The 12,259-nt window shown below is 34.6% G+C and overlaps 1 protein-coding gene and 1 pseudogene across 18 annotated transcripts in view; both read left to right on the plus strand.

Moving 5' to 3' along the window:
* The window catches only part of STPG2 (sperm tail PG-rich repeat containing 2), a 531,806-nt gene that overhangs the window by 503,144 nt on the left and 16,403 nt on the right, over positions 1–12,259 (plus strand). The window lies entirely within an intron of this gene.
* Positions 9,230–10,135, plus strand: LOC102154455 (annotated as a pseudogene).

The following is a 12,259-nucleotide window of genomic DNA, read 5'->3' on the forward strand; positions in this document are numbered from 1 at the left end:
TGATTTTTTAAGAAGTGCTTCTAGCTGTATGGGAATATTTCTGACCCATGTTTCCTAGATTAGGTGGCAACTAGTTTAATTGCTTGGCCAGAATACTACAATGGTTTGAAGGTATTAAACTTTGGTTATATGTGGTTTTGTTTGGGTCCTGTTGTAGTTTTGTTTCAGTGTGGAAAGAGAAGCCAGATGGAAGAGAGAAAGGAGTTCATGGTGTTTATAGTTATCTTATGAGAAATCTCAAAGCAGCTGGACTCAATAAAATACTTTTATAAAATATCATTTTCTTCATTTCCCAATTCCACTACTTTGGCAAAATTACCACGAGGCTATTTGACACATAGAAGAACTTTCTCTGCCTAAGGATAGAGAAATGGGATTCAGTTGGACCAGGAGGGAGTTGATTTGCTGCTCTGTAGTCTTTATAGGGGCAGATGAAAAAATTGAGTAGTCTAGGGATGAGGTTTATAATGACCACTTCCAGAAAAAACATTTGAGCTATTATCATCTTTAAGTATCATTTCTTCTAAAAATCTCAAAGTCTTCAGATACTAAACCTGCTATAGTAGTACAATTATGTATTTAGGTATCTGAGAAAAAAAAAAGCACAGACAGAAAGAAGACTGATTTCTTAGGAGTTTCCATTCTAGATGACATCAATTTCAGCAATCTATTCAATGAAATTCTCATTTCCAGAGAGCACAGAGATCACTATAGTTTTTCATTTTTCCCTGATGGCCAATCAGAAAATAAAAGAGAGTGTTTACATTTGATTAATCAAAACAAATTTGGTAGTATGTAAGCATGAATTTTTAAACCCAAAGAAATCATGTTTCATTGTTGCTTTCAAATATTAATAAAACTAAATACACAAGTTTGTCACTGTACAAATTTTATTAAAGTAAACCCTATGACCAATGTGGGGTTCATACTCACTACCCTGAGATCAAGCATTGCTTGCTCTACCTACTAAGCCAGCCAGGTGCTCCTCACTGTCAAAAATTGTTAAAGAAATCATTAAATTGGAAAAAAGTTATTTGGCAGAAATATTTTATGAGCTAACTAATTTCTTAAAATTTTATAAATACTTATCTAGATATAGTGGCTTTTCTTTTAGTTTATACTGTTTATACAAGACAGTGAAAGGCTGTTAAAGTAGAATTTGATCACAGGATTAGTCTTTAAGAGAATATATGGTAAAATCATTTAAATATCCTGTGTGTCTTTTTCCTATCACCTTACTTTCTTCTTTTAGTGAGAACATGTTTATTCTCTGTACTTTGCAGTATTCCAGATAGATGCCTTACCAAGTTAGAGAATACATTTGTACTACAGTACACAAAGTTCTACCTTTAAAAAAAAATTACAAGGCAGTTTCAATAACTCCATCAGCCATATTCCTGTTTAAACTTTTATTTAGTATAGAGTTCCTGGCAGTGTTCACAGTTTAATTATTTTGCATTATTCTACTCTGAGTTTGCATTTATTTCCTGAACAAGTCACCAAAACAGTCTAAATTTTTTAACCTATTTACCAGCATTCTCATTACCTTTTTTCTCCAATTCCATTTTAATGTAATCAATTAATAGACTGGTCTCCTTTCAATAGATTTTAAAAGTCACCTTATTATTAATGTGTTTTATGGTTCATATAACATGAATACTATATGAGTGTAAGATGAATTCTTAATCCCATTATACATGTAATTTATTTTAAAGTTGAAAACTTCTTTTAGTGAATCATCTATCTAGTAATTCTTTTCTATTTTTGTCATTAGTAAATGAGCGATGATGCTTTTGGAATTCTTTTTCTATATAAAAAAAAGAAGAGTATTTGATAATAGCATATGTAACTAAGAATTTGTGTGCTTTTATACAATTTATAATGCTTCATATTCTTTTAATCATATACTTTTTAATACTTTAATTTTAAAAATGGAACATTTCTTAATAGTTGCCATTAAAACCAAAAATGTTTATATTGGAAGAGTCTGAGTATATTCAGTGACTCTGGTTTATAATTTCCACCTGTAATAATGTCAAAGCAATGTCTGGTTAAGGCTTCCCTGTAAGATAGGGTTAAATTCAGTGGCTATGCAATTCTTATGACCTTTTTCAGATACTGGAGATAACTTAGTCATTTTCCATTTCTCAGCTATAATATTTCTTTTGAATGTTGTGAACTTTTAAAAAATGTCACTAAAATGTTAACTATTTTTTTTCTTCACACATTTGTGGGTTTTGACTATACCAGCATGGGTGCTAAAAAGTCTATTGCAAATATCTTTAACAAACTCTATAACTACTTCTCAACTTATAGGTAATCCTATTTCACACTTGAATGCATGATTTATGGCATTGAATAATCTATGATCTAGTCTTCCAAAAGGACATGAGAAAAGATCACTAGTTTCCTTTTTTATTCATTATTATTTATTTTAGCACCTCATTTTTATTCTAACATTTTTACTATGGTGTTTATATACTTTTTGGATGATTTCTTTAAACTCTAAGAGGCTGTGAAAAATGTAACCATAAAAGCAGTCGAAGAACCCTATAAAAGACAAATGTGATAGACTCATCCATCTCAAAAGTAAAAACTTTTGTGTGAAAAGTAAATACACACATTTAAAACCTTCAAAAGAAACAAAAATATTATTAGCAAATACAACAGCTAACTAGCAGATATGGATCATTTAATACATGCCTAGCTGTCTTCTTAAGAACTGCTCATTCCCCTCAATGGAAAAGGAAACCAGGTCCCTATCCCCATTCATAAAACTATTAAGAGGAAGTGCTTAGTTTTAAATCTAGAATGTAGAGCTCAAGAGAACATGCTCTTAATCTCCCCACTTAGAGTTAAAAGAAATATAAAATGGTTTCCATTATACATTAAGGAGTTCTGAATATGCCACCCCAAAATATGCCGCTTTGGCATTTTGACAATTTTGAGTTAAAGGCACTTGAAAAATGGCAAATAGAAGAAAAACACCCAGACTTTCCTTCTTTTTTTTATAAAAGCAGGAGATGAAATTCCCATGTGAAAGATGTTCTCCCGGTACCAAAAGGAAAGTAACATTCTCATCATGAAAGACAAGAAGTTGAGACTGAAAGAATACTATACAAACAGACCTTATTAAAAGGGTTAATACCTTCCTTGAGCCTCTGCACATACTTTAATTGCTTTTCCTTGAGTGCCTCTCTGTTTCACCTAATTTAAAAGCCTGTAGGTTTCTCCATTTTGAGGGTCTTCACTTCTTATGAAGGCACCTGTGTCATGCAAAACTTGTATTAAATAAATTTATATGCTTTTCCCCTGTTAATCAGTTTTAAGTCAATTTAATTCTAAAGTACAGCTAAAAAGAATTGCAATTGGGCAAAGGTAAAATTTAGATGTTTCTATACTACTAATTCAAAGCAAAATCATTAAACAATTGGATGATCCTACAATTAGCAAACATTTTTTTTTTTTTTTTTGGAAAGATACACAATGACAGAAGCACATGATGAAAAGAACAGTATGAATCAGGCCTCTGAAAAAGTTCAAAATATGGTTTCCTCTGGCTCAGTAATTCTGTATCTAATTATCTATCTTAAAAGAGAAAAACTGTAAACAATATAGATTGCATATATTAAATAAACATTGAAGTAAAATATTGCCTAATCTCAGTGGCATATTATGCAGCCCTAAACTATGTTTTTGAACCATTTCAACAGCCTTAGGGTATTTGCATTGTATAATCAGTGTAATCACTGCTACAAAGCATAAAAACAAAAAAGCAACTATAGCAACAGCAACAAATCCCATAAAGGATGCATAGCTCAATGATTAGGGAACAAGTTGATATTTCAAAACTAAACTGATGTACATGAATCCCAACTTCTATCAATTATACAAACATAATTACTGTATGAACTCATGAAAGTTTCAACCCTAGATATAGGCTCTCTGACTTTGGGGCTGGAGGTTGTGTATAGCTGAGTATTTAATAAGAGAAATATAAATCATAGGCCTCTCATTAAATCATAGATGTGGGCCCACTTTTTATTAACTTTTGGTATAATAATAAATAGATATACATAATTATTTTAAAAGCTCGTGTCTTATACAACCTAGAACTTTGTAAAAGCAAACACAAAACTTTTCTGTTGGATTATTTTCAGTTTTTTTTTTTTTTTTAAGATTTTATTTATTTATTCATGACAGTCACAGAGAGAGAGGCAGAGACACAGGCAGAGGGAGAAGCAGGCTCCATGCAGGAAGCCAACGTGGGACTCGATTCCGGGACTCCAGGATCACGCCCTGGGCCAAAGGCAGGCGCTAAACCTCTGGGCCACCAGGGCTCCCCTTATTTTCGTTTTGAACAGATTTTTCTTCCTTAACTTCTGATAATTAGTTAACAACATAACATTACAAACCACTATGAGGGGGAATAAACAAATGTAAACAACAGTAGAATTAACAAACTCAAGAATAGTATATAATAAAAAAATTTGGGCAGCCCCGGTGTCTTAGCGGTTTAGCTCCGCCTTCAGCCGAGGGGTGATCCTGGAGACCCGGGATCAAGTCCCATGACAGGCTCCCTGAATGGATCCTGCCTCTCCCTCTGCCTGTCCCTCTGTGTGTGGTGTGTGTGTGTGTGTGTGTGTGTGTGTGTGTTTGTGTGTTTCTCATGAATAAATAAATAAATAAAATCTTAAAATAAATAAAAATAAATTAAAAATTTGATGAGTGACTATAAAATACGCATGAATAGTATAATTTAATAAAACCCAGAATGAAAAATCTGGAAAGCACGCATACACAAAGATTTCAAATATTTTTAAAATACCAATGGACTTCTGGTTTCAGCTGTATAACATGTAAAACATGGTAATCATCACACCGGTCTTTACTACAAGAAAAAGCTGAAGAGTGAAAATCATTGGCTTTTCTTAGACTCATCTGAAAACAGAAGTTGCAAGGATAGCCACCACTCTAAAATCTGAAGGAACAGGCATATTCAGAGAGAGATAGCACCTGAGGTTTACTAACCTGGAGCAGAAGTGACTGGAGCCATAAACTGGGGGGAATACTTCCATGATATGTGCAAAAAATTACTGGAGGTGGAGTGTGGACTAACCTGAGAGTAAGAAAGTCCTCGGGGAGGCAGCTCAAGGGGGCCTGACACTTTCGTGGGCTTTCTCTCCAATTACTTCACCACCAGGTTCTTCATGTGAAGATCTAGTAAGATCCCTTTAGAAATCTAGCAAGGAGAGTAACCATTGTGAAACAAGCCCAGAGTATTTTCCATACTAAATGTCTACTCACCAGGAACAAGACCTCACCTGATGCAACTCTGAAACATTAGCATAGCTGAAGAAAACTGAGGCACAGAAAAAAATGAGCGTAAAACAGTGAGTGTGTTAAGAGGGCTATAGTTACTACAGGGCTATCGAGTGGACATAAATGTGACCTTTTACGACTACTGATAATACCTGTGTGATGATGCATTTATTCCTTGCAAATATTCTCTGAAATAATTCTGTTATAGCAGCTTCATATGTAAATGCTGAATTTTGAAAGAAACCAACATTCATTCAGCAGATAAATGGAGAAAGAAACTGTGATACATCTACATAATGGAATAGTATTTACAACAAAAATGAATGAGCTATGAAGTTGCATGGAGACATGACTACTAAATATAATGTGATATTCTAGATGGGATTCTAGAACAGCAAAGGTATATTAGGTAAAAATCAAGAAAGCTGAAATGCGGTCTTAGTAAATGATGCAGCAATATTTGTTCATCAATTGTAACAAATATGTTAATGTAAGATATATGCAATAGGGAAAAGTAGGTGTGGGGTATATGGGAACTCTGGCAACTTTTCTGTAAACTTTAAATTATCCTTAAATAAAGTGTTTATTGAACGTTAATAAAATTTCTGGAATTTATATATGCACATATACATAAATTCATTTAAGTAAAAGATTATACTGGTTGGACACAACTAAGGGTAATAATGAATGGGGTAATAATAAATATGAGGAATCAGAATACAATTCAAAGAGATAAAGAGATGGAAAGTATTTTTGAAAACTTGAAAAAATAGAGAATATTCCAGAGAAACAAGAGTAACAAGAATAAAATTTGAAAATTATAATGTGCCACATTTGCAAATAGAAAAAAGGTGAAAAGATGTGTGATCATCTCAATAGACTAAGAAAAAATTGATAAAATTCATGCCCATGTAAATGTTGTAAACTCTTAATAAATTAAGAAATAAGGTAAGCTTCCTTAATCAAATAAAGAATATATTTTTAAAAAGCCATACTTAATGATGAACTATTGAAAGCTGTCCATCTTTGGAAAGACTTTTCCTCTACCCTCTTAAATTTTTGCTGGGGCCTGTGAATTAAACTGACAAAAGACAGATTAATAGGATAAAAATCATACACATTTTATTTGATGTTAATATTTCTATGTGACATGGGGGGTTTCATGGAAGGAAATGAATACCCGAAAGAAGGGATTCTTATATATCATTTTAACAAACAGTGATAAATCATGAAGATATGACAAGACAAAGGAAAAAGAGCTTTGGGCTAGGGACAGTAAATCGTGGGAAAGTGACTAGGAAATATATTGAGAAAACTAATGGAAGATAAGGTTATTTCAGTAAGGTTTGTTTGTACAGATTCATTTCTATCACTGATGGTAAGGATGTGCCTCTCTTCCTGGAACAGGGAGGGTACCTTTCTCATAAGAAATTTATAACCTGGATTTAAGTATAAAGGAGGAAGACAGAGAGCCCTGGCTGCATCTCCTGTTTCTAATCAATATGCCAAAGGGACATATTTTGGGGTTGTGTGTTCTGATCCCCCATTTATAACCACTGTTATAACCAATGCTATCTAACCTAGTACTAGAAGTTTTTGTCAATACAATAAGGGACAGAATAAAAAAGAAGAGTACAAATAACTAGAAGAAATAAAACTGCAATCACTTGCAAATAATGTATTATGCATTTTAAAGGTCCAAAATTATCTACAGATAAGCCACATTAATCAATAAATAATTTAGGAAAGTTAGTGAATAAATATAGATCATACTATAGATATCAGTGACAGAAAACAACATTTAAAAAAATTATTTATTTATCCATGAGAGACATGGAGAGAAAGAGGTAGAGACATAGGCAGAGGGAGAAGCAGGCTCCATGCAGGAAGCCCAATGTGGGACTCGATCCCGGGCCCCAAGGATCACACCCTGAGCCGAAGGGCAGACGCTTAAGCACTGAGCCACTCAAACGTCGCAGAAAATATTTTTAATCACAATTTCAGTGACATCAAAACATTTAGGATACCATAAAAATATATCTAATAAAAGATGGACAAGATCTCTAAACAGATAACTATAAAAATGTTATTGGGAAAAACTTGGAATGACTCAAATAAATCGAAAAATATGTTTACAAAGTCTAAATATTTTGAGTATATAAGTTTTCTCCCAATTGACCTTTAAGATCAATGTTATTAAAACAATCAATGTTATTCTAGTTTAAAAATCTCAACAGTTTGCATGTGTAGAAACTGATATGCTGACTTTAAAATTTACATGAAAATTGCTAGCCAAAGCAATTATGAATAAGAGCTTAGCTAGAGGATTTATATACCGAGTATCGTTGTGTGGAAAATTAAAGAAACAAATGAAAAAGAAGGGCACATCTTACATGTAGACACTTCATATGATAATGTAGTACAGTGGGAAAAGTTGGTCTTATCATAAAACATTGCTCATTCAATTGGCTTCCCATATGGGAAGAAAGGTCTGATGTCCTACATCACATATAAGATCTATTTAGAACTTCTATTGATTAAAAGATACCACTAAAAGAATGAAAAGGCATGTTACAGAGAAGAGGAAAGATGCTTGCAACACAAACATCTGGAAAGGAACTTTTACAATACGTGAAAAAAAGAGGCAGAAAACCCAATTTAAAATGGCCACAGTAACTTCTTGCAAGATACATCCATGAAGGCAAGAGAAACAAAAGCAAAAATGAACTATTGGGACTTCATCAAGATAAGAAGCTTTTGCACAGCAAAGGATACAGTCAACAAAACTAAAAGACAACCTACAGAATGGGAGAAGATATTTGCAAATGATGCATCAGATAAAGGGCTAGTTTCCAAGATCTATAAAGAACTTATTAAACTCAACAGCAAAGAAACAAACAATCCAATCATGAAATGGGCAAAAGACATGAAGAGAAATCTCACAGAGGAAGACATAGACATGGCCAACACGCACATGAGAAAATGCTCTGCATCACTTGCCATCAGGGAAATACAAATCAAAACCACAATGAGATACCACCTCACACCAGTGAGAATGGGGAAAATTAACAAGGCAGGAAACCACAAATGTTGGAGAGGATGCGGAGAAAAGGGAACCCTCTTACACTGTTGGTGGGAATGTGAACTGGTGCAGCCACTCTGGAAAACTGTGTGGAGGTTCCTCAAAGAGTTAAAAGTAGATCTGCCCTACGACCCAGCAATTGCACTGCTGGGGATTTACCCCAAAGATACAGATGCAATGAAACACCGGGACACCTGCACCCCGATGTTTATAGCAGCAATGTCCACAATAGCCAAACTGTGGAAGGAGCCTCGGTGTTCATCGAAAGATGAGTGGATGAAGAAGATGTGGTCTATGTATACAATGGAATATTCCTCAGCCATTAGAAACGACAAATACCCACCATTTGCTTCAACGTGGATGGAACTGGAGGGTATTATGCTGAGTGAAATAAGTCAATCGGGGAAGGACAAACATTATATGGTCTCATTCATTTGGGGAATATAAAAAATAGTGAAAGGGAATAAAGGGGAAAGGAGAAAAAAATGAGTGGGAAATATCAGGGAGGGAGACAGAACATGAGAGACACTGGGTGTTATTCTATATGTTGGCAAATTGAACACCAATAAAAAATAAATTTATTAAAAAATGGACAAAAGACTTGAACAGGCGCATATTTATAAAGAGAGGACATACAAATGTTCATAAACAGATGAACAAGTACTCAATTACATCATAAGTGATAACCAAATTAAAATTACAGTATTATACAGCCCATTGGCATGGATACAGTGGGGGAAAAATTATGTCTTGGAAACTACATGATGAAAAATGAAACTTTCAAATCAGAGCTTCTTCCAGATATGCCTCTCTCTTGGTTTTGTGGAGCTTCCTCACTGAATGGCCCCCAAAGGCCAATCTTTGCTCCCATCTCAAATGAAGAAACCGAGACTGCCTCCTGCCCCCAAGCTAGAGATGTCGACCTCTCAGCACCTGTCCATGAGAAAAAAAGAATAGCAAGAAGCAATTGGTCACATTGATGAAATACAAAATGAAATAGGTAGACTTAATAAATGAACAGTAAGGAGATTTTTTTTTTTTTTTTTTTTTTTTTTTAGTAAGGAGATTTTGAAAGCAGAATGAATATAACAAACTCCGCCAACCATTTTTTCAGAAGTTTTGGAATTGATCGCCAAAACCCCCAATTTTGTTGGGGTAACAACATTTGTCAACCATCCACAAGTGTCTACACTGCTTGGGGAGGAGGATGAGGAGGTGCTGCATTATTTGTCAAGAGTTGAAGTGACAGAATTTGAGGATATTAAACCAGGTTACAAAATAAATTTTTATTTTGATGAAAACCCTTACTTCAAAAATAAAGTTCTCTCCAAAGGATTTCATTGAATGAGAGTGGTGATTCATCTTCAAAGTCCTCTGAAATCAAATGGAAATCTGGAAAGGATTTAACGAAACTTTCAAGTCAAATGTAGCTTGAAGCCAGCAGGAGGAGACAGCATTAGGGACCAGAGAGCTTCTTCCCCTGATTTACTGACCACTCTGATGCAGGTGCAGGTGAGTTAGGAGAGGTCATCAAAGATGGTGTTTGGCCAAATCCATTACAGTACTACTTGGTTCCTGATATGGATGATGGAGAATGAGAAGAAGGTGCTGCTGCTGCTGAAGAACGATTAGAAGATATTTGATGAAAAAGAAGATGAGGATGAAGGTGAAGAAGATGAAGATGATGATGAGGGGGAGGAAGGACAGGAAGATGAAGAAGAAGCTGACTAATGGAACACTGATGGATTCCAACCTTTCTTTTTAAATTTTCTCCAGTCCCTGGGAGCAAGTTACGTCTCTCTCTCTCTCTCTCTCTCTCTCTCTCTCTCTCTCTCTCCCCCTTCTCCTCTTGTGTTCTATGCCCCTGTTTTTTGAAATTTCTTTTCTCTCCTTTTATAACATAGTTCTCAGGAAATACCTTGAGCAGAATACAGTGGGAAAAAAATCTTTTTGTTCCAAATTCATTTTTATCCTTTCTGTCTCAACAAAAACTTGATGGCATACACCACTGTGCTCTGTGGGAAAAAAGAAAAACCTTCAGCTCCCTTAGCTCTGTTGCAAGTGGGAGGGCACTAGGCCCCTGTGTAGTGGTGCACAGAATTCTAGCTTTTTTCCTCCTTTCTTTGTATGATGGTTTCAAAGATTATGCTGTGCCTCTATGTGAATATAGACAATTAACGTTTACCAACATTTATCTGTCTACTTTCTCTTGTTTAAAAAAAAAAGGAAAAAAAGTAAAAATGGCGTTATAGAAGTTCAGCAAACGGTGGATTTGAGATGTTTGAGTGGGTTAAGTGGGCATTTTGACAACATGGCTTCTCCTTTGGCATGTTTAATTGTGATGTTTAATGGACATCCTTGCAGTTCAAAATGACACTTTTAAGATAAAACTCTCTCCTAATGATGACAATCCCTGCCACTCGATGGAAGAATCAGCAAAATCTGTAGGATCTTATTTGGAACTGACATTCTCTATTGTAATTTAGTTCCTGTTTATTTTTAAATTTTCTTTTTGTTTCACTGAAGAAGAAAGATGGTGCTCAGTCTTACATGTTAAAAGTGTACAAGTTGTTTTGTTACAGTAAAACTAATTGGTACACAAAGGATTTGATGCTTTTCTCTCAGAACAGATATATTTAGTATGATTTTCCGAGTTTGATTTGTATAACATATTGTCAAAGTTTGTCACCCTGACTCCGTATTTTTTGATACGCTTTTTGCAGTGTGACCTCAGGGCTGTGTGGACTGAGAAAGGGATCTGAATCACTGTATTAATGTCTCCAAAGCTGGGAGCCATCGTGGGTACAATTTGCCATCAGGTTCTGAAGTCTCCATCAATTGGGATACCAGACTGCTCAAAACTCAGTTCTGATTATGTTGTGCCCTTGATTTGTGTCTCAAATTGGCATTTTTAAAAAAATAGGCCCTTATTTACCTGAATATAATAATAGTGCCTGCCACCACCGTCGGACAGACCTAGTAGTCTAATGCCAAGTTACACACAAGCAGTTACTGGCATGTCTTCATTGGTACTATGAAACGTGGCCGAGAAGACAGACGTTCAGAGTAAGAAGTCTGTATTGGTGTTTAGAAACTCAGGAGTACTTTTGTCTCAAAGTACTATTTAGCAGATGGCTCTCAAATGAGGCCTGTCTGTGTGAATCCGGGTGAGATGACAGGTTCTGATCTGCTAAATGGCATTGTACATAGTATATCATTTTGGGAAGCTACCTAATGCATAAGGCTTTTAATGCTGTAAATTAGAGAAGCTAAAATTAAATGCCACTTAGCTTTTTCAGAGATGAATTAATGGACAGCCTGGTCAAATTCAGAGCTTTTTTGATGTAGAAAACTTTATAAATGGAATTATTCTATCAATAGGCAAAGTGTAATGAAAACCTGTCTAGATAGATAGTATGTAATTTCTGCACCAGTCTTGTTTAGTAATACATCACTGTATACCGGTCAGGAATCTTCCTCCGAAAAAGGAACATAAAGATTAAACAAAGAAAGAAAGAACAAAAGAAAGAAAGACGAAACTTTCATATAATTTGAAAACTATTCGGTAGATTCCGTAAAACTAAAAGTACAGATAGATTATGATGCAGCAGTTACTCTCCTAGGTATATAACAGAACTGTATACATATGTGTACCAAATGGCATATGTAATAATGGATAGTGGCACTATTTATAATTACTAAAATCTGGAAACAACCTATAAATGGCCATCAGAAATAAAGTGGATAAAATATATATTACGGTACATTTATCAAATGAAATGCAGAAAAGAATCAGTGTGAATGTTATATACAATCACATTGATCCATATCACAAACATAATGTTGAATGAATGA

This window comes from Canis lupus, chromosome 32, assembly GCF_011100685.1.
Source record: "Canis lupus familiaris isolate Mischka breed German Shepherd chromosome 32, alternate assembly UU_Cfam_GSD_1.0, whole genome shotgun sequence".
In the NCBI taxonomy this organism is placed as follows: domain Eukaryota; kingdom Metazoa; phylum Chordata; class Mammalia; order Carnivora; family Canidae; genus Canis; species Canis lupus.